At 45.3% G+C, this 21,530-nt stretch overlaps 1 protein-coding gene across 9 annotated transcripts in view; it reads left to right on the plus strand.

The window, feature by feature from the left end:
- ppp6r3 (protein phosphatase 6, regulatory subunit 3) overlaps positions 1 to 21,530 on the plus strand; it is a 169,948-nt gene that overhangs the window by 13,600 nt on the left and 134,818 nt on the right. For 7 of the 9 annotated variants that reach the window (XM_072466552.1, XM_072466547.1, XM_072466555.1 and 4 more), the window contains one exon: positions 17,693 to 17,773. The exons of the other annotated variants lie outside the window; for them this stretch is intronic. The gene's annotated coding sequence lies outside the window, so the exon portion shown is untranslated. The remainder of the gene's footprint in view (positions 1 to 17,692; positions 17,774 to 21,530) is intronic. 9 annotated transcript variants of the gene reach the window in all.

Below are 21,530 nucleotides of genomic sequence, written 5' to 3' on the forward strand. Positions count from 1 at the left end.
TCCATCCCTGTCCCTGGTAAGGCTATTTAAGGCTGAACCCAACAGTTTACAATTTAGTTTACCACAAAGGCCATTTTCCAACCCCACATCTATCTCAACACTAAGACCATGTTCTTCTACTTCTGTAACATTTCTTAACTCTGCCTCTCAGTTCATCTGCTGAAACCCTCATCCATTCTATCATTCAACCTCCCATGATTGAAGATCATGCAAAACACTGCTGGTCTGTTCTAGCTTGCACTAGGTCCCATTCACCCATCACCTCTGCTTACTGACCTACATTAGGGGAAGCAGTGGCATAGTGGTATTGTCACTGGACTAGAAATCCAGAGTACTGCTCTGGGTTCCCAGGTTCGAATGCCACCATGGCAGATGGTGAAATTTGAATTCAATAAAAATCTGGAATTAAAAGCCAAATGATGACCATGAAATAATTGCCGGTTGTCGTAAAAACCCATCTGGTTCACTGATGTCCTTCAGGGAAAGAAATCTGCCATCCTTACCCAGTGTGGTCGACATGTGACTCCAGACCCACACAGCGATGTGGTTGACTCTTAACTGCCCCCACGGAAATGGCCTAGCAAGCCACTCAGCTTAAGATAATTAGGGATGGGCAACAAATTCTGGCCCGGCCAGCGACACTCACATCCCAATAACGAATTTTAAAAAAATTAGTTCCAAGTTGAGCAGTGCCTCGCTTTCATCTTCATTTTCAGAACCCTCCCTGGCCCTCCTTATTTCTGTAGTTTCCTACAGCCCTCCAATATCTGCACTCCTTAATCAATCAGTTTCATCACTTCATCATTTGTGGTCATCTTGCATCTGCTAAGGCTCTAAGCTCTGGAATTCCCTCTGTTAGGAAAATAAATATAGTTTTAAGGGATTTATATTTGTATTGGTAAACATTAGAAATAAGGAAATGAGTTAATTTAATTACTTGGAAGGGTAAAATCCTTAGATTCATGCTGGATAAAGATATTTGTATGTGTGGGGATTGGTTAAGTCTCAACTGTATCTCTATTTAGTGTGGCCAATCCACCTACCAGGCACATCTTTGGGTTGTGGGGGTGACACTCACACAGACACGGGGAAAATGTGCAAACTCCACATGGACAGGAGCCGGGATCGAACCTGGGTCCTCAGCGCTGTGAGGCAGCAATGCAAACCACTGCGCCACCATGCCACCAATTGTGTCTCTATATTGTGCTTAGAGGGGGCCACGGCCTGAAGTAATATATTGTAGAAGTAAGTCATTGCTTAGTAACAGGAAGTTACTTTCCAGAGGGAAGGTTTTGACTTTGATCTTAGTTTTAACTGGAAGCTAGAGCAATTGGAGTCAGATCACTAGGGATGAACAGCTCTCAACTCTGCCAAGAGAAGCTGGACAGGACAAGGGTGTTGCAAAGGGGCAAACTTCCTAAGGAACCAGATACAATCCAGATAACCAGGTAATTTGGATAGAAAGGAAGTTTAGGCCACCTGAAGTTAGAAAGAACAGAGGCCAAGATTTTCTTCAGAAGAATTTTAGGAAGAGTAAACAAATGCATTCTTGAGTTAAAGAAACAATTACAGTAACGAGGTTTAAAGTGGCACAGCAGACTTCGGAGGTAGGTGAAACATTTGATATCAATAATCTGGGTATCATGTTAAAGCAATTGTGAACAGTTTACACAGCAGTCAAGACAAAGAAATCCTAAAGGGGTTGGTGTAAAATTCTGGACTGAATTCACTGTTAAAAGTGGAATGGAAGCTTTATTTAAAAGTATTATTTGTAAAACTGGGACTGGAGTTCGGAATGCAAACCACGAAGGGAAAGCAATATTATGAGAGAAGATTTTAAAGCTTATTTTTGGAAATGGAGTTTGGAAACTCTCATGTGATCATCATCTGGGGGGATTCTGAGGAGATGTCTACAAATATTCACTTGGGATCAGAGCGAGTGCGTGTATTTGACCACCGTCACCGTGGGTGCTTAAAAGGGACTTTGTAGCTTAAGATGTACTTTGTAATCCATGTTAATGTTTAAATCTGTGTGTATTTGTTAAACTAAGGGGGGAGTAAAGGCATGATGTATAATAATTCATCTTTTCCTGTTTAAATAGTTTTAATAACAGGAAAAAGACAAGTAGTGGTCCTGTGACTCTCTTCTTCCATGTTTTATATTAAAAATAAAAGTTACGGTCTTTTGTGCCAGCATTCCCGTCTCGATATAAAATAACTGGGATCATAACACCTCTTTACCCCTTTTACCTTCTTTAACACAAATTTGCATTAAAGGCACAATTTGAGTATAATAAAACGTCCCAAGGTGCTTAACAGGAACATCATAAAATTAAATGACATCACAGCCAGAAAAGTTTGGTATAGAGGTAGGTTTTAAGGAATGTCATAAAGGAGGAAAGCGAGGTTTAGGGAGAATATTGCAGAGTGGCCTAGGCAGCTGAAGGCGCAGCCAGCAAATGTGGTGATTAAAATTGGAGATGCTCAAGAGGCCAGGGCTAGAGCAGCACTATATTGTTTTATGGTTGTTCAAGGGATGTGGGATCCACTCGCTAAGCCATTATTTAGTGATCATTTCTAATTGCTCTTGAGAAGATGGTGGTGAGCCGCCGCCTTGAACTGCTGAAATCCATAAGGCATGGGCACACCCACAGTGCTGTTAGGAAGGATGTTCCAGGATTTTGATCCAGTAACAATGAAGTAAAGAGTTCCAAGTCAGAATGATTTGTGACTTTGCGGAGAACCTGCCGGTAATGGTGTTCCCATGTATCTAAGTGCCCTTGCCCTTCGAGGTGGTACAAGTCATAGGTTTGGAAGGAGCTCTTGTGAGTTGCTGTAGTGCATCTAATAGATGGTGCACACTAATCCTACTTTGCATCGGTAGTGGAGGGAATGAAATGAAAAATGAAAATCGCTTATTGTCACGAGTAGGCTTCAATGAAGTTACTGTGAAAAGCCCCTAGTCGCCACATTCCGGCGCCTGTTCGGGGAGGCTGGTACGGGAGTTGAACCGTGCTGCTGGCCTGCCTTGGTCTGCTTTAAAAACCAGCGATTTAGCCCAGTGAGCTAGACCAGCCCCAAATGAATGCTGAAGATGAATTGGGTGCCAATCAAGTGGGCTGCTTTGTTCTGGATGGTGGGGTTGTCATACGAGGAGAGAAGGTCGGTTCAGATTATATTCATTAGACTTCAGGAAGCAAAGTACTGTACACACCCCTGTCAGCATCAACGGGGCCGAGATGGAGATGGTTAGCAGTTTCAAATTCCTAGGGGTGCACATCTCCAAAAATCTCTCCTGGTCCACCCACGTCGACGCTACCACCAAGAAAGCACAACAGCGCCTATACTTTCTCAGGAAACTAAGGGAATTCGGCATGTCCACATTAACCCGTACCAACTTTTACAGATGCACCATAGAAAGCATCCTATCGGGCTGCATCACAGCTTGGTATGACAACTGCTCGGCCCAGGACCGCAAGGAACTTCAGAGAGTCGTGAACACCGCCCAGTCCATCACACGAACCTGCCTCCCATCCATTGACTCCATCTACACCTCCCGCTGCCTGGGGAAAGCGGGCAGCATAATCAAAGATCCCTCTCACCCGGCTTACTCTTCCAACTTCTTTCATCGGGCAGGAGATACAGAAGTCTGAGAACACGCACAAACAGACTCAAAAACAGCTTCTTCCCCACTGTCACCAGACTCCTAAATGATCCTCTTATGGACTGACCTCATGAACAGTACACCCTGTATGCTTCATCCAATGTCAGTGCTTATGTAGTTACATTGTATATGTTGTGTTGTCCTATTATGTATTTTCTTTTATTTCTTTTTCATGTATTTAATGATCTGTTGAGCTGCTCGCAGAAAAATACTTTTCACTGTACCTCGGTACACGTGACAATAAACAAATCCAATCCAAGAGTGAGAATGGATCTCATAGAAACATATAAAATTCTAACAGGATTAGACAGTGTGGGAAGAGAGATAGAGGCTCGATAAGGGTATTGAACTTGGATCAACCATGATCATGAATGGCAGAGCAGGCTCGAAGTGCCAAATAGCTTCCTCCTGCTCTATTTTCCATGTATGTGTCGAGCTTCTTGAATGTTGTTGGAGTTGCATTCATCCAGGCAAGTGGAGAATATTCCACCATATTCTTGACTTGTGCCTTGTAGATGGTGAAAGGCTTGGGGAGTTACTTGCTGCAGAAGTAATAATAATAATCTTCTAGCCACAGTATTTATATGTCTGATCCAGTTCGGTTTCTGGTCAATGGGAGCCCCCACCCAGGATGTTGATAATGTGGGATTTAGTGATGGTAATATCATTGAATGTCAAGGAGAGATTCCCTCTTGTTGGAGATGGTCATTGTCTGGCACTTGTGTGGCATGAATGTTACTTGCCACTTGGCAGCCCAAGACTGAATGTTGTTCGGGTCTTCCTGGATATGACCGTGCACTGCTTCAGAACCTAATGTGTCCTGAATGGTGCCAAACAATGTGCAATCATCAGCGAACATCTCCACTCTGATGTTATGATTTAAGATAGGTCATTAATGAAGTATGATGGTTGGGCCCAGGAAACGATCCTGAGGAACTCTGAGGATTATATGGCTGAGGACATTACAGAGACAGAGAGGGGTGAGGCCATTGAGGGATTTGAAAGCAAAATTGAAAATTTTAAAATCAAGACATTGTTTGACCAGGAACCAGTGTAGGTCAGCAAGCAGGGTAATTAATGATGGTGAATGAATTTGTATGTTGAGACATGGGGCAGCAGAGTTTTGGATTAATTCAAGTTTTTTAATTTTTATTAGTGTCACAAGTAGGCTTACATTAACACTGCAATGATTGTGGTGGAATGTGGTAATCCAGCCAGTAGAATGTTGAAATAGTCAGTTCTAAAGGTAAGAAAGGCATTATTGATGGTGTCAGCAGCAGATGAACTGTGATGGGGTGAGGTTAGAACGGAAATAGGAAGTCTTGTGATGGTGAGAATATGAGCTCAGAAGAGGATTGTTTTTTTAAATAAATTGAGTACCCAATTCTTTTTTTTTTCCAATTAAGGGGCAGTTTTAGCGTGGCCAATTCACCTACCCTGCACAACCTTGGGTTGTGGGGATGAAACCCACGCAAACACGGGGAGGATGTGCAAACTCCACATGGACAGTGACCCAGAGCCGGGATCGAACCTGGGACCTCGGCGCTGTGAGGCAGCAGTGCTAATCACTGCACCACCGTGCTGCCCCCCCCCCCCCCCCCCCCCCCCAGAAGAGGATTGTTAATCTCTGGAATTCTCTTCCCCCACAGGCAGTGAAGGCTGGGTCATTGAATATATTCAAGGCTGAATTAGACAGATTTTTAATTGACATGGGAGTTGAATGTTATGGGGGACGAGGAAAGTGAAGTTAAGGCCACATCAAATCAACCATGATCTTATTGACAGGTGGAGGAGGCTCAGGTTGTCAAATGGCTTACTCCTCCTATTATCTTCCTTATGATGCTCATCCCTGGGTCAGATGATACCAAGATTGCGAACAGACGGACCTAATCTGGTTTTAAGAGTCTGTTCTTCTCGGGCAGAAGGATGGAGTAGCTAGAGGATGGAGTTTGGAGCAGGGACAGAAAACAATGGCTTAGTCTTCCCAATGTTTATGACACTACTTACAAAATACTTGGTTTAACCATACTTTTGGTCATCTGTCTAATGACCTGATTTTCGGATGAGTGACAGTTGTCAGTGGGTTGCCACTTCTCTTGAACATTCCCACTACTCAATGCTGCTCTGCATTTCTTCTGGGACTTTCCGAGTCTGGCTTTCCCAGAAATGTGGAGTGCAGTGCCCCTCAGAGCTCCGTCACAGAAGAGTAAACCTGGAGGAAAGACGGGACTGCTGTATGGTAAGTTTGAAGGCCCAGGTTGTATGTGAATGGGTGATGGGATGAATGAGTGGGTAGGGTGGTGAGGTAGGTAGGTGGCAGTTGAGTGACTGGGATGGTTTGTTGAGGGGAAGGATGGGCTTGGAGCAGGGTGGGGTAGTAGGTGGCGGGGGTGGGGGGGGGAATTGGTCAGAGAGAGCTGGTATGAGTTATTGGGAGGTCAGTTCTGTAGTTATCCAGATGTTAAAGCAGGTTTTAATCTGTTTGAACATTTACTGAAGAGCTATCCAGGTAAATACATCAGTATTTCCAACTCTAGTTTCCATCAGTATTTCCAACTCTAGAAGTTTCCAACTCTAGCTAAGACCCGCAACGTTCATTGTGGATCTGAGGTGGTCGGGGAATTGCCCATCGGATGTTGAACCTTTGCAAGCAATTCCCAAGTAGGCCGGAACATTAGGACTTCCACAGAGCACTGATCTGTATCTCAGTTGACGATTGGAGACTGGGAGATTGGGCCAATGTTGCCTTGTCTGGCTGTTCATCAATCTTTTACAATAACAAAACTGTGAAATGCCTTGGGAAATTAAAAGTGCTACATAAGTGCAAGTTGTTGTATTGATTTTGGAAGAGGTGCCATGCAGATTTACCAGAATGGCGCAGAGGTGTAAACCATTGCATTACAAGGACTGGTTGCATTAACCAGTGCTTGCTGCTGACCTATAGAAACACAGAATGGTTACTGTACAGGAAGAGGTCATTCTGCTCAATATTGCCTGAAGAAGCAATTCACCTTGTGCCACTCTGCTGCCTTCTCCCTGTAGCCGTGCACATTATTCCTTTTCAGATACTCAAAATTTGAGGCTAATTTAGTTTGACAGCTGGTTTGTGATGCAGAGCGAGGCCAACAGCGCAGGTTCAACTCTCATTCTGGCTAAGGATATTCATGAATGCCAACCTTGCTCCTCATCTGAGGTGTGGTGATCCTCCGGTTAAATCACCACCAGTCAGCCCTCCCCCTCAAAGGGGAAAGCGCCCTATGGTCATCTGGGACTATGGTGACTTTGCTTTAATCAAAATTCTTCAAGTGCTTTAATTGAACCTGCTATCACCACATTCTCAAACTGCATTCCCTCGTTGTGTGAAAAGGTTTCCCCTCATGTTGGCATTGCTTTTGCCAATTAGTTTCAATTTGTGCCCTGTGGTTCATGATTCTTGCCCCCAGTTACTTCCTATCTACTGTCAAAAACCTTCATGATTCAGATCTCCCCTCAACCACGTCTTCTCCAAGGAAAACAGTTCTAACTTCTCCATTCTATGTACGTGGCAGAAGTTCCTCACCTCTAAAATCATTCTCCTGATTCCTTTCTGTGCCCTGCCTAATGCCTTTACTTCCTTCCTAAAGTGTGATACCAAAATTGGACATACTACTCCAGTTGAATACGAAACAATGAATTGTACAAGTTTATCATAACTTCCTTGCTTTTGTACCTTTTGTACCTATACCCCTCTGATGTCTGGGATGCTGTATGTTTTACTAATCATACTCTCAACTTGTCCTGCTACCTTCAATAACTTATACACGTATGTCCCTAGTTCCTGCACCCCCTTTAAAATTATACCCTTGACTTTATATTGTCTCTTCTTTTTACTAAAATGAATCACTTTATGCTTCTCTGCATTGTTTATTTGCCCTTCAACCCCCCATTCTATGAACTGATGTCCTTTTGAACTTTTATACTATCCTCCTCAGCTCACAACACTTCCAAGTTTTATATCGTCCCCACGTTTGAAATTGTGCTGTGTACACCAAGGGTTATGTTATTAATATATATCAGGAAGAGAAGTGGTCTGGATTTCCACTAGAAAAACACCAATTAATCACTACTTCTGTTTCCTGTCACTTGGCTAATTTTGGTCCATGTTGCTACTGTTCTTTTTATTCCTTGAGCTCTAACTTTGCTCTCAAGTTTGAGACGTCTATGTACACCACATCAGCTGCATTACTTTCCTCAAACTGTTCCGGTAGGTCTACAAAACAAATACTTCAAGTTAGTTGAATGATTTGCCATAACAATTCCATGCTGGCTTGCCTTAATTAAACTGTATTTGCCCAAGTAACAATTAATTTTGTGCTAAATAATAATTTGTAGAAGCTTCCCTGCCACTCAGGTTAGATTGACTGGTCTGTCGAAGCAGGGCTGATCTTTATGCTTTTTTTTGGAATAGGGGGATAACATTTGCAATTCTCTTTTCCTCTGGCACCATCCTTGAATTTAAAGAAGACTGGAAAATTATGGCCAGTGCCCCTGCAATTTCCACATTCACTTTCCTGCATATTCTTGGATGTATCTCATTTGGTCCAAGTGCCTTATCAACTTTTACGTGCAGACAGCTGATCCATAGCACTTCCTTATCAATTCTAAACCATTTGAGTGTCGGAATTGCCTCCCCATTCGCCATGACCTGTGCTGCAGCATCTTCCTTGTTGAAGGCTGATGCAAAGTATAAATTTAATACCTCAGCCATGCCCCTATCCTCCATGTGTAAATCCCCTTTCTGGTCGCTGATCGGCACCACTCTTCCTTTTACCACTGTTTTACTATTTATATGTCAGTAAAAGACTTTTGGTTTCCCTTTTATGTTAACTGACAGTCTCTTCTTGTATTCCCTCTTTGCTTACCTGCTTATTCACTTCACCTCTGAACCTTCCATATTCTGCATATTCTTGGTTTTATTATCCACCTGATATCCTTTTCTTCTTCTTAATGCCTATTCGCCATCCAGGGAGCTCTGGATTTGCTTACCCTACCTTTTCCCGACTGTGCCAGAACTATTTTCTTCAAAGATAGCTCATTGTTCAGTTCAAGTTTTGTCTTCCAATCTTTGATTCTACCTTACCTGAGTCAGTTCCATTCTTAACCATTTAAGTTGGCTTCCTCTCTGTTAATCTTACCCTGGGTTGTTCCTTGCCCTTTTCTAGAGTCAACCTAAACTTTCTGAAACATTGATCACTGTCCCCTGACACTTACTGACACTTGATCCACCTCCTAACCATGGCTATCTTAGCCGCCCAGTAGTAATTGCTGAAATTCGGCAGCGCCAGCCCTCCATTCCCCAGACTCCGCTTGAGCATTGCCCTCTTCACCCGTGGAGGCTTGCCAGCCCCCCTCACAAAGCGATAATCATATTCATCCGCTTAAAGGACCGCGGGATGAAGATGGGGAGGCACTGGAAAATGAGTAGGAACCTCTGGAGGACCGTCATTTTTACCGACTGCACCCTACCCACCAGAGACAACGGGAACGCATCCCATCTCCGGAAATCCTCCTTCATCTGGTCCACCAGCCGGGCCAAGTTCAATTTATGTAGCCTGTCCCATTCCCTCGCCACCTGGATACCCAAGTACCTAAAACTGTCCCCTACCAGTCTAAATGGCCTCTCCTGACCTCTCATCTGAACCACAAACAACTCGCTCTTCCCCATATTAAGCTTGTACCCCAAAAACCGACCGAATTCCCATAATTTCCCCTATCCCCTCCATTCGGTCTGAGACATACAATAGTAAGTCATCCGCATACAGTGAGAGTCTGTGCCCCCCCCCCCCCCCCCCCCCCCCCGACAAACCCCTTGAGGCCCTCAGAGCAATTGCCAGTGGCTCTATCACCAGCACAAACAGCAGTCTCTGTCTCGTCCCCCGGTGTAGCCTGAAATCGTCCGAAGTCGTCCTGTTTGTCTGTACACTAGCTACCAGAGCCCGGTACAGCAACCTAACCCAGTCAACAAAGCCCCTCCCAAACCGCTCCAGCACCTCCCATAAGTAATCCCACTCGACCCGGCTGAAGGCTTTTTTCGCGTCCATCGCAACCACCGCTTCAACTTCCCTACCTTCCGGGGGCATCATGATCACATTTAGCAACCTTCTTACATTGGCCACCAGCTGCCTACCCTTAACGAACCCTGTCTGGTCCTCCCCTATAACGCCTGGTACAGAAGTTTGGCATCCATGTTCAGCAAGGATATCGGCCTATAAGAACCACACAGCTCCGGGTCCTTGTCCCTTTTCAAAATGAGCGAGATCATGGCCTGTGAAATCGTCTGGGGCAGAACCCCTCTTTCCTTGGCCTCGTTAAAGACCTTCAACAGCAGCGGCCCAATATTCCGGAGAACTTTTTATAGAACTCGACTGGGTACCCATCTGGTCCCGGAGCCTTACCCGACTGCATGGCCGTCAAACCCTCCACTATCTCCTCCAGCCCGATCGAGGCCCCCAGCCCTTCTACCAGCTCCCCATCCACCTTCGGCAAAGTCAGCCCATCCAAAAAGTGCCTCTTCCCCTCCGGCCCCGCAGGAGGCTCCGACCTGTACAACCTACTATAAAAGTCCTGAAAGGTCTTGCTCACCCCCGCCGAGTCCCCAACTAAGTTGCCATCCCCGTCAACCACTTTCCCTATTTCCCTAGCTACTTCCCTCTTTCTGAGCTGCTGTGCAAGCATCCTACTGGCCTTCTCCCCGTGCTCGTAGATCGCCCCCTTCACCTTTCTGAGCTGTTCCACTGCCCTCCTAGTGATTGATAAACCAAATTCCGCCTGCAGCCTCCGGCGTTCCCTTAACAGCCCCGCCTCTGGAGCCTCGGTGGACCTCCTATCCATTCGCAAAATCTCTTTTTACCAGTCGGTCCATTTCTGCCCTATCCCTGTGTGCCCGGATTGAGATCAGCTCTCCTCTCACCACTGCCTTCAGCGCTTCCCAGACCACTGCTGCTGAGACCTCCCCCATATCGTTTACCTGCAGGTAGTTCAGCATGCACGTCCTCAACCTCTCACACACCGCTTCGTCCGCCAACAGCCCCACATCCAACCTCGATTGCGAGCGCTGCTTACTATCCATACTGACCTGCAGGTCCACCAAGTGCGGAGCATGGTCCGCGATCGTAATCGCCGAATAACCCGTGTCCACCACCCCCGCTAACAGGGCCCTACCCACAACAAAGAAATTTATCCGGGAATACACCTTGTGTACGTGGGATATAAAAGAAAATTCCTTGGCCCATGGCTGCCTAAATCTCCGTGGATCTCCCCCCCCCCCCCCCCCCACCCCCTTCAGCTCCTTTGCCATTGCTGGCACCTTGCCCATTCTCGAGCATGACCGGTCCAGGCCTGGATCAATATTCATGTTGAAGTCCCCACCCATAATCAGCCTGTGTGAATCCAGGTCCGGAATTTTCCCTAGCACACTCTGTATAAAATCCCCATCGGCCCAATTTGGCGTGTATACGTTGACTAGCACTACCTTCATATCCTGCAGCTTGCCACTAACCATGATATATCGACCTCCCACATCCAAGACTATCCTCCCCACCTCAAATGCCACCCGCTTGTTAATCCGAATCGCAGCCCTTCTTGTCTTCGATTCCAGCCTCGAGTGGAAAACCTGACTAATCCAGCCTTTCCTCAACCTGACCTGATCCACTACTTTAAGATGTGTCTCCTGCAGCATCATCACGTCCGCCTTCAGTCTCCTCAGGTGCGCAAACACACGTGCCCTCTTTACCGGCCCATTTAGCCCCCGTACATTCCAAGTGACCAGCCTAGTTGGGGGGGCAAAGTGCACCCCCTCTCCCGCCAGTCAGCCTTCTCCTTTCTTGGGCCCGCCTCCAGCCCATGCGCCGCACCTCCTCCGGCCCACCCTGCGGAGGCCTCCGCCCCCGACCCCCTCAGTGACCTTCCATCGAAGTCCCTCCCATATCAGCAGAACCGCGCCCCCCCCCCCCCCCCACCCCAACAACACTACTCCTAATCCCAACCCAGCTAATAAACTAAGCATATACACCCCCCACTCTGCTTCCGTGAGCTAGCTCACCCAGCTAGCTTGGTGACCCCCGCTTCTGGCGCCAAGAAGTCTCCCACCCATTGTTCCCTCACTCCCCTCCCCCAGCTCCTATAAACAAATTCCCTCGTCCAACAATCCCCAAACCAACATCCCGCAGCAAGAAAACACAAAAAACGAGCACCACCCCGAAACCCAGACCGTCTCCATCCCACCAAAGTGCACATCAGTAAAAACACACAAGATAAAACACAAAAGGAACATTGCCAACATCTACCCTGAAAATGAACCAAAAACGAAACGGAAAATCGACTTCCCCTGCCCCTTTCCTTTTCCCCTAAACAGAGCTGCAAAAATGACTGACACAAAACAATACGAAAAGGCATAGTCAATTTAACAACAGAAAAAAAAAAAACACCAAAAAACCAAGCCGGGGACAGCAGGCCAATCTTCACCTTCTTAAAGAAAATCGCCTTGACTTGGTTGAAGCCTGCCAACTTCCACGCCACCTCCACGTTCAGGTCCCGGTATAGCCGCAGGATGCTGTTATCCCACTTGCAACTCTGCGTGCGCTTGGCCCACCGAAGAATACATTCCTTGTCCAGGAACTTGTGGAATCTCAGCACCATTGCCCTCGGAGGGTCCCCCGCCTGCAGCTTCCTGGCAAGCGCCCGGTACGCCCTGTCCACCTCCAGCGGTCGGGGGAGTGCCCCCTCCCCCAGCAGCTTTTCGAACATACCTGTCACGTATGCGCCAGCATCTGTTTCCTCAGCTCCCTCCGGGAGCCCGACAAATCTTAGGTTCTGCCGGCAGGACCGGTTCTCAAGGTCCTCCACCACCTTCAGGAGCCTTTTCTGCTGTTCCCGAAGCACCCCCACCTCCAGCTCCACTGCTGGTTGGTGCTCCTCTTGTTCCAGCAGCACCTTCTCCACCTTCTGAATTGCCCGGTCCTGGGCGTCCAGTCTGCTCTCTAGGCGATCAATTGATTCTTTGATCGAGTCCAGGCATTCCCGCTTCTGTCTGGCGAAACCATTCTAAATGGCCTGCATCACTGCGCTGCCACCCCAGGGGTCCGTCCCTTAGCCATACTGTCTCCCGTTGCAGCTTCAACACAGCTCGCTACTGGCTTCTTGTTTCTGCCCTTTCGCGCATTTCTGATCCTTTTTTCCATAAACCAAGCGAGGAAACAGTTGCCTCAACCTACAAAGTTTTAATTTAAAACCGGAAAAAAGTCCGGGGGAAAGGTCCAAAAGTCCGACCAGAGCGGGAGCCACGAAATGTGCAACTTTCTCCTCCATAGCCGCCACCGGAAGTCCAGCATGAAATTGTTTTAATGTTTGTGGGCTCCACTGCCTAAGCCAGCATTTAGTGCTCATCTGTAATTTTCCAGATGGTGGTGAGCTGCTGCCTTGAACTGCTGCAATCCATATGGCATGGACACACCCAGTGTTATTAGGAAGGGCATTCCAGGATTTTGATTCAGCGACAGCGAAGGAAAAGAGTTCCAAGTCAGAATGGTTTGTGACTTGGAGAAGAACTTGCCGGTAATGGTGTTCCCATGCATCTGATGCCCTTGTCCTTCATGGTAGTAGAGGTGAACCAGCATTTATTACTCCTCCCCCAACTGCCCTTCATTTCATAGGCATTTGTACGTTAACCACATTGCTGTGGACCTGCATTTATGTGGAGGCCAGTCCAGGTAAGGATGGCAGATTTCCTTTCCTAAAGGACATCAGTGAGCTAGCTGGGGTTTTACAACAATTGATAATGGTTTCATGGTCATCACTGGACTTTGAATTTCAGATTTTTATATAATTTAAATTTCACCATCCGTTGCAGTGGGATTTGAACCTGGGACTCCCAGGTTTTTCCCAGGGTCCTTCTGGGGGATTTGAACCTGGGACTGCCAGGTCTTTCCCAGGGTCCTTCTTGACGATTTGAACCTGGGACTCCCAGGTTTTTCCCAGGGTCCTTCTGGGGGATTTGAACCTGGGACTCCCAGGTCTTTCCCACGGTCCTTCTGGGGAGATGGATGTCAAACAAAATTCAATCTGCTAAACTGGAAGTTTTTTTTCATTGTCTGGAGCTAACCCCTGCCTATGTTGTCACATGCAAATTTTATTAGCAGCCCAGGCCAAAGTAATTCACTCATACGTATAAAATAATTTTACATAGCAATATGCAAAAATGTGCCACACTTGTGAGGATTACTTGGATAACGTAGTGGATTATCTGAAGCATTGCAATTTCAGTTTGAAACTGATCCAAATGTGAAATGTCCCCGCAGTCCCAGAAGACTACAGGCTGCACTCCCCTTTGAGAGAGAGCTGACTGGTGATTTAACCTGAGGGTCGGCTCAGTTGGCTAGACAGCTGGTTCTTGAAGCAGAGAGAGGCCAGCAGCACGGGTTCAATTCCGGTTCCAGCTAAGGTTATTAATGAAGGCCCACCTTCCCAACCTTGCCCTTTGCCCGAGGTGTGGTGACACCCCGGTTAAATCACCACGTCAGCACTTAAAGGGAAGAGCAGTCTATGATCCTCTGGGACTTTGGTGATATTTACAAAGTGATCTATATTCAACTCCATATTTATCCAGTGGTATTGTATTAAGGAATCATATATTTGGTTCTTAAATCGACAAGAGACAATTTTCCATAGTTTGACATGAATTCACAGCCATACATGTGAACTTGTTTGCTACAATAGAGATATTATACATTACAAAGAATTGCTCAGAAATAATGTCGTAGAAATAGGCTGGTGTTTGAATTTAAGAAGTTCTGTTATGTGGTATGATGTACTAAAAGTGCATAGTTAAGACTGGGAGGAAGCTTCACACAAGTTAGTTATCTGTACAATATTTTTGCCGTGCGTTTACTTTCTCCCTGTTGAATGAGGAAATGGCACCATGGCTTTTTTTGCCTTCTCATACACATATATATATATATATATATATATATAGTAAGGGCAATAGAATTAACACTGGGGTGCTTGGAAGAAGGCGGTGTTCGATTCTACACGTTCAATGTTGACATGACAAAATATGGGGAAGATCTTAATGTTGAGATTTATGATTTTCTAAACTTGATCATTTGGAAGCGAATTGTGTATCTTAGGATATGGGCAGTAGGCAGACTGCAAGGACTGAGCATTGTTTTAGCATCTCTTTCTGTCTGGCAATGAGGTACAGATGGGCATTTCCAAGGTAATCGCTCAGAATTGTAAAAATCTCCCAATTGTTTGACAATTGACCTGTTCCAGATGTTATTTTATAGTTCAGCACCCCTGAAGAGCCATTGTATGATACCTATGAGCACTATCCACTTTGGTATGATTCTGAAAAAGGCACAGTAAAAGATGCATTTGTCTATCCAGCCTGTCCTATGTAGTTGTGATTCTTAGTGCATCACAGTAGACATTCACCATCTGTCAGGAATCATAGAATCCCTACAGTACAGGAAGAGGCCATTTGGCCCATTAAGTCTGCACCCACCCACCCTCTGAACGAGCCTTCCCCAGGCCCATTCCCACAACCCCATGCAGTGATCAAGGCCAATCCATCTAACCTGCACATCTTTGGATTGCAGGAGGGAAACCCACGCAAAGTCATGCAATCTCCTGGAAGAGCTGAAAATAAACACATAAATCCAGGCCAATTCAGGGGAGCGAAAATCGGAGAAATTCCTTCCCAATCTGTAAGCAGTTTAAAAATAGTCCAGAAGATCACAGCCTCTAATTTTGATTACAGGATTGTCATGATATGCAAACATGCAACCAATGAACACTCCGAATAGGACACAACCAATGGGCAGTCAGGACACTCAGAAGGTGGCATCACCACAAGGGGGCATGACATAAACACTATAAAAGGGATGAGGCGCTCACACCCTGCCTCTTTCCACAGACAGACATCTAGAGAGTCAGACAGGGTTGATCAGCAGCATCACACCCCTGCACGTGGCTTAGAGCAAGCTGGTACAGTTAGACTGAGTTACTACAGTTAGATTAGCAGAGAGTTGAACTCATTTGAGAACTGTGTTAGTAGTTCAATAAACACGTTGAACTCACTTCAGAGTCTGGAGCATCCTTTAATTAAGACTGCATCAAGTAGCAGCCTGTGTTATCCGAAGCAGCATAACACAGCAAGGATAACTATCTCTTCTCTAAAGTGATGCCACCCCAGCCAGAAACCAGTTTAGGTCTCTTTAAAGAATGCTGCAAATCAGCATGCATTCACACAAGTAGATTATTCTACAGGTCCACTGCTCTCTGGATAGTTACAGAAACTTAGTGGCCTGGGATTGTATGTTGCAATTTGTTATATGCCACTAACCTGCATTATTGCCTTCCTGTACATTGGCTCTGTCAATATTTTTGGTCCTTAATATAGTTTCATTTTTGGAAGTTCTTAAAATGTGGAGAATTGTAAATGGAGGAAGCTTGTGGGAGAACAGAATTATAGTAGTCCCTTATGACATTTAAAAAAAAATTTAGAGCACCCAATTCACTTTTTCCAATTAAAGGGCAATTTAGCGTGGCCAATCCACCTAGCCTGCACATCTTTGGGTTGTGGGGGCGAAACCCACGCAAACACGGGGAGAATGTGCAACCTCAGAGAGGTTGGGAGAATGACAGTGACCCAGAACCGGGATCGAACCTGGGACCTCGGTGCCGTGAGGCTGCAGGGCTAACCCATTGCGCCACCATGCTGCCCATAGTCCCTTGTAACATGGTTTAGTATGAACAAATGCAGGCTGAGGAACCGAGTTAATGTTTCATGTTGATGACCTTGCTACTGTTCTCTTTTCACAGATGCTGCCTGACCTGCACACTGTTTCCAATATTTTCTGTTTTTATTTGAGCATACTACTACTTTGATTTTAAAAAAAAGATGAGTAGCTTTTGCATTGGTAGAAAATCTGACTGTATCTACAGTAAATAATACAACACACCTACTAATGCACGTTTCTCTATAAACTTTAAGAATTGTCATCTTATTGAACAGAAACAGGCCATTGTAGCATTTGAAATCTGTGCTGTTGCCCAAGAGCCGAACAAAAAACTGTCTTCTCCATTCCAACTGTGCGTCTTCACCTTAACCTCAAAGCAGTGTCTACTTTTGTGTGATTTTTTTCTTATTCTAGTCACTCTGTGGTCTTGGAGAAAAATTGCATTTTTGTCTCCATCGAGATGATGAAGCTTAGCTTGCATAAATTCCTTGCATTTGACATAATTCCATTCATCAGTTTTGTTTCAAATCCAAGCTCTAGAGTTGAAAGGATAATGCATTCATATGCTATGCCACGGTGTTTTCTGCTTCTTCTGGAAAAAACACATTTTAATCAGAATTGTGGACTTCTTAAATCATGCAAAATGTGCATGAGTTCATATTCAATAAAAGGTTTGACTGGATGCTGCTGTAATTTGTGGCACTTGTCCAGTATGCAAGGACTGGTGAATTGGATGAAATTGATATTTTAGAGTAAAAGAAAAGCAGGCAAACATTTGATGACCTAGTTTAATAACTACTTGTAATAAACTAGTTAGGTACTGACTTCCTGAGTTTTGAACCTGCACTGCATTTACAGTAAAGCCACAAGACTTAGATAGTAATTGGGGTTGGCAGAGCAATTCAGAATAAACTTGGAAAAAACCTGTAAGATACATCACAGAGTTTGTTGGTTTTATGAGTTAAGCTTTGAGAAAATATCATGGTAATCAGCATTAACTTACTAGATGTTTTAAAGTCAGATTTTTATACTCGTTTGGGTGTGGCTATTGGCACGTTGGAAAATAAAAATAATGTGTGACTATTTCATTTGCAATATCCTTTGAATGGTTTGACATGAATTCTGAGGCAGGGAAATGGTTTAATTTTTTAAAATGATTTTTTGGAAATTATTTATTATGGCTAATTAGTCCTTTTGTATTATTCCAGCTAGTTATTTGCCCGTGTACTGATTTATTTATTTTTGTTTGCAGTATATAGTTCCATTAAATCTTATGGATTCATCTCCATAACCTTGCCAGAGCTACCATTGTGTAACTGTGTTTCCAGAACAGGTGAGTTATCTCATTATGCCTTCAATGTAGTACAGCAGTAACCTATATTTTAAAAAGGAAATGATTTATGCATTTACTGAAAAGATTCACTTGCTTAAAGATACTTGTATTCCAGTGCTGTCTTTAACCTAATAAAGGCCTAAAGAGATTTGCTTTTAATGCTATTTTTCTGTTTTCCTACTTCATCTTTGTGTGTACCATTTGCCATTTTAAATTAATGCTTGTTTCTCGGGGTTTCCCCAGGCATTCAGTGGCAAGACTTTTAGTCTTAAAATCTGAATTGCTTTAGAAATGTTTGCTCTATTTTCAAACCTGGACTGCATCGAAAAACGTGTCACATTCTTGGCAAAGTTACAAAAAATATGAAAATAGAAAATGCTGGAAATGCAAAGCAGGTCAGGTAGCATCTGTGGAACTAGAAATGGAGTTAACGTTTCAAGCAGGCAACCTTTCATCAAAACTGTGAAATGTAAGAGATGTATCAGGTTTTAAGCAAGTACAGCACCAAGGAAAGGTGGTGGTGTGGGAGACAGAAGTGATTATGGTGGTGAAAATTTAAAGGAGATGGTAGTAGGACAAGTGAAGCAGCAAAATATGGTTCTAGAGGAGGGTGTGAATGTGGAAAGCAGAATAGAATCATCAGCTGTTGCTGTGGAAATAGAGATGGTGGAGCTTGGGGGCGGGAGGGGTTGCTGATTTGAAATCACTGTTGAGTTGGGAAGGCTGTAAACTGCCGTAATTGAATGGTGAGATGCTGTTCCTCAAGCTTGGTGTAGAGATTCGTTGGGAAATGTAGGAAGCTGAGAGTGGAGTGGGAAATTAAAAGTTAAGCAACTGGAATCTTAAAATCATGTTTTCAGACTGAATGGGGATGTCCCTGTAAAGTGGTGTCTGTAGTGATATCATGGTTGTGTTGTAATTCACCAACTGATCACTCGGAGTCTCTTTTGTATAGAAATGAATTTAGTCAGGTGACCTCAGACTGACTGGAGAGCTGGGAGAGAGGCTGCTTGTGCATGATCATACTGTTATTCATCTGTTGTTTGTATATAGTTGACCCACAGTTAATGTTAATAAATCGTTTATAGCTTAAGCTACGAGTGCTCTTGTAATATAAATCAGGCCACCCGACAAGAATATTACATGGTACCAGGGTTGGATGGTATTAAACACTGAGGGGAAAAAACAAGACTGCCACGAGGTCCACCGAGATTTGAAGATTTTGCACACTGCACAAATGAACTATAATGAGTCGTTGAAACCGCCAAGGACTCTCCGATTTCATGGTAATGTGGACAGCAACTGGCCTGTGTTTAAACAACAATTTAATCTGTTTCTTCAAATTTAGGAGATCAATCAGATTTGCATAAGGGAGCGATGCTTCTAACAGCGACAGGGCCCGAAGCAATTGCTGTGTTTAATATGTTTAACTTTGCAAGCGATGGAGATGGTAAACATTTTAACAAAGTAATTCAAAAATTTGATGCACGTTGCAACCCCAGAAAGAATGAAATTTATGAATGTTGTGTGTTTAGATCACGTTTACAGAAGACGGAAGAGTCCATAGATCATTTCATTACTGATTGAAAGTTAAAAGCTAAACCTGTAATTTTTCCACGGTCGAATCTTCATGATTCGGGACCAGATTGTGTTTGGTGTGAATGAAAATAAGCTGAGGGAACGGTTGCTGAGGGAACCAGAGCTGTCTTTGGATCTGTCAGGCTCACGAACTAGCAGCACATATCGCATTCTAAAATGTTTATCAGTAATAGCGGAGTCTTCTTGCAAGGAAGCACTCCGGTTGCAGCCCCTTTTCTAAAAAGGCGGGATACTTCTGAAAAAAGGCAGGAAAGTCCCTGCAGTTCGTTGCACATCAACAAACACGTTAAAGACCAGGACAAAGTGTTTCTGTGTAAAATGTGATCAAAGACACAAATTAAGGCAGTGTCCAACGTTTGGCAAGTTTTGTTCCAAAAGCAAAGGAAAAGATCACTTTGTTCAGAATTGTTACTTTAAGCTCAACCCAGATCAATCAGCACAGTGGAAGACACCGTCACCAGTGATGAAACATCATTGTTTGTTGGAGTAACAACAGAGAAGAATACTTTTTTGGAGACATCAAAAAATTCTCCAGCACTTAAAAAATGCAAACTGATGCTCCATTTAAATAAATGTGGTTGATGAGGACAAATGGCTACTACCACTTGGGAGTGAACGGTACAGTTGTCCAATTGAAGTTAGACACTGGTGCTAGGATTGAGGACTGTGTGCTAGACGTCATTAAGGAATATCAAACCGGGTTCGTCAAGGGCAGGCAGCTGGTGGCCAACCTAAGAAGGCTGCTGAATGTGATCATGATGCTCCCGGAGAGTGGGGAGGTAGAGGTAGATGTGGCAATGGATGCTGAGAAGGCTTTCGACCGGGTTGAGTGGGGCTAGTTATGGGAGGTGTTGGGATGATTTGGGTTCGGGGAGGGCTTTATCGACTGGGTCAGACTGTTGTACCAGGCTCCGGAGGCGAGTGTAAGGACGAATAGGACGACATCCGACTATTTTAGACTGTACCGAGGGACAAGGCAGGGGTGTCCCCTCTTCCCACTGCTGTTTGCGCTAGCAATAGAGCCGCTGGCAGTTGCCCTAAGAGATTCTAGGGGTTGGAAGGGGCTGGTGGTGGTGGTGGGGGGGTGCGCGCTCTTGTACATCACGGATCCAGTGGCTGGGATGGATGAAATCATGGGAGTCCTGAAGGAATTCAGCCGGTTCTCGGGGTACAAACTGAACATGGCAAAGAGTGAATTGTTTATAGTCCAGGCGAGGGGCCAGGAGGGTTGGTTGAGGGGGATGCCGTTCAGGCTAGTAGGAGACAGTTTTAGATACTTAGGGATACAGGTGGCACGGGACTGGGGCCGGCTGCTCAAGTTGAACTTATCTCGGTTGGTGGAGCAAATGAGGGTCGAGTTCCGGAGGTGGGATGCGCTCCCACTGACACTAGCGGGGAAAGTGCGGACAGTTAAAATGATGATCCACCCGAGATTCCTGTTCGTCTTCCAATGTCTTCCCATTTTCAAGAAGGTCAATAAAATGATTATGGGATTTGTGCGCGCGGGAAAGTCCCTGCGGGTGAGGGGAAGGGGAGCTGGTGCTGCCAAACTTTAGTAACTACTACTGGGCGGCCAACATAGCTATGATAAGGAAGTGGGTGGTGGATGCGGGGTCGGTTTGGGGGCGAATGGAGGCGGCTTCTTGCAGGGGCACCAATTTGGCAGCCCTGGTTACGGTGCCCCTGCCGCTCCCGCCGGCAAGGTACACCACCAGCCCTATAGTGGTGGCGACCTTGCGGCTCTGGGGCCAATGGAGAAGGCACGTGGGGGAAGTGAGAGCATCGGTTTGGTCTCCAATCTGCGACAATCACCGGTTTGCCCCGGGGAATATGGACGGTGGGTTCCGAACATGGCGGAGGGCTGGGATTGAGAGGATGGGGGATCTGTTCTTGGAAGGGAGCTTCCCGAGCATGAAGGCGCTAGTGGAGAAATTTGGGCTGGTGAGAGGGAATGAGTTCAGGTACTTGCAGGTGCGGGACTTTCTACGCAGACAGATTACATCCTTCCCACACCTGCCACTTCGGGGGATCCAGGACAGGATAGTGTCCAGTGGATGGGTGCGGGAGGGGAGAGTCTTGGATATATATATAAAGAACTTATGGGAGCAGAGGAGATGCAGACAGAGGAGCTGAAGCTTAAGTGGGAAGAGGAGCTTAG

Source organism: Scyliorhinus torazame, chromosome 10 (assembly GCF_047496885.1).
Source record: "Scyliorhinus torazame isolate Kashiwa2021f chromosome 10, sScyTor2.1, whole genome shotgun sequence".
NCBI lineage: Eukaryota > Metazoa > Chordata > Chondrichthyes > Carcharhiniformes > Scyliorhinidae > Scyliorhinus > Scyliorhinus torazame.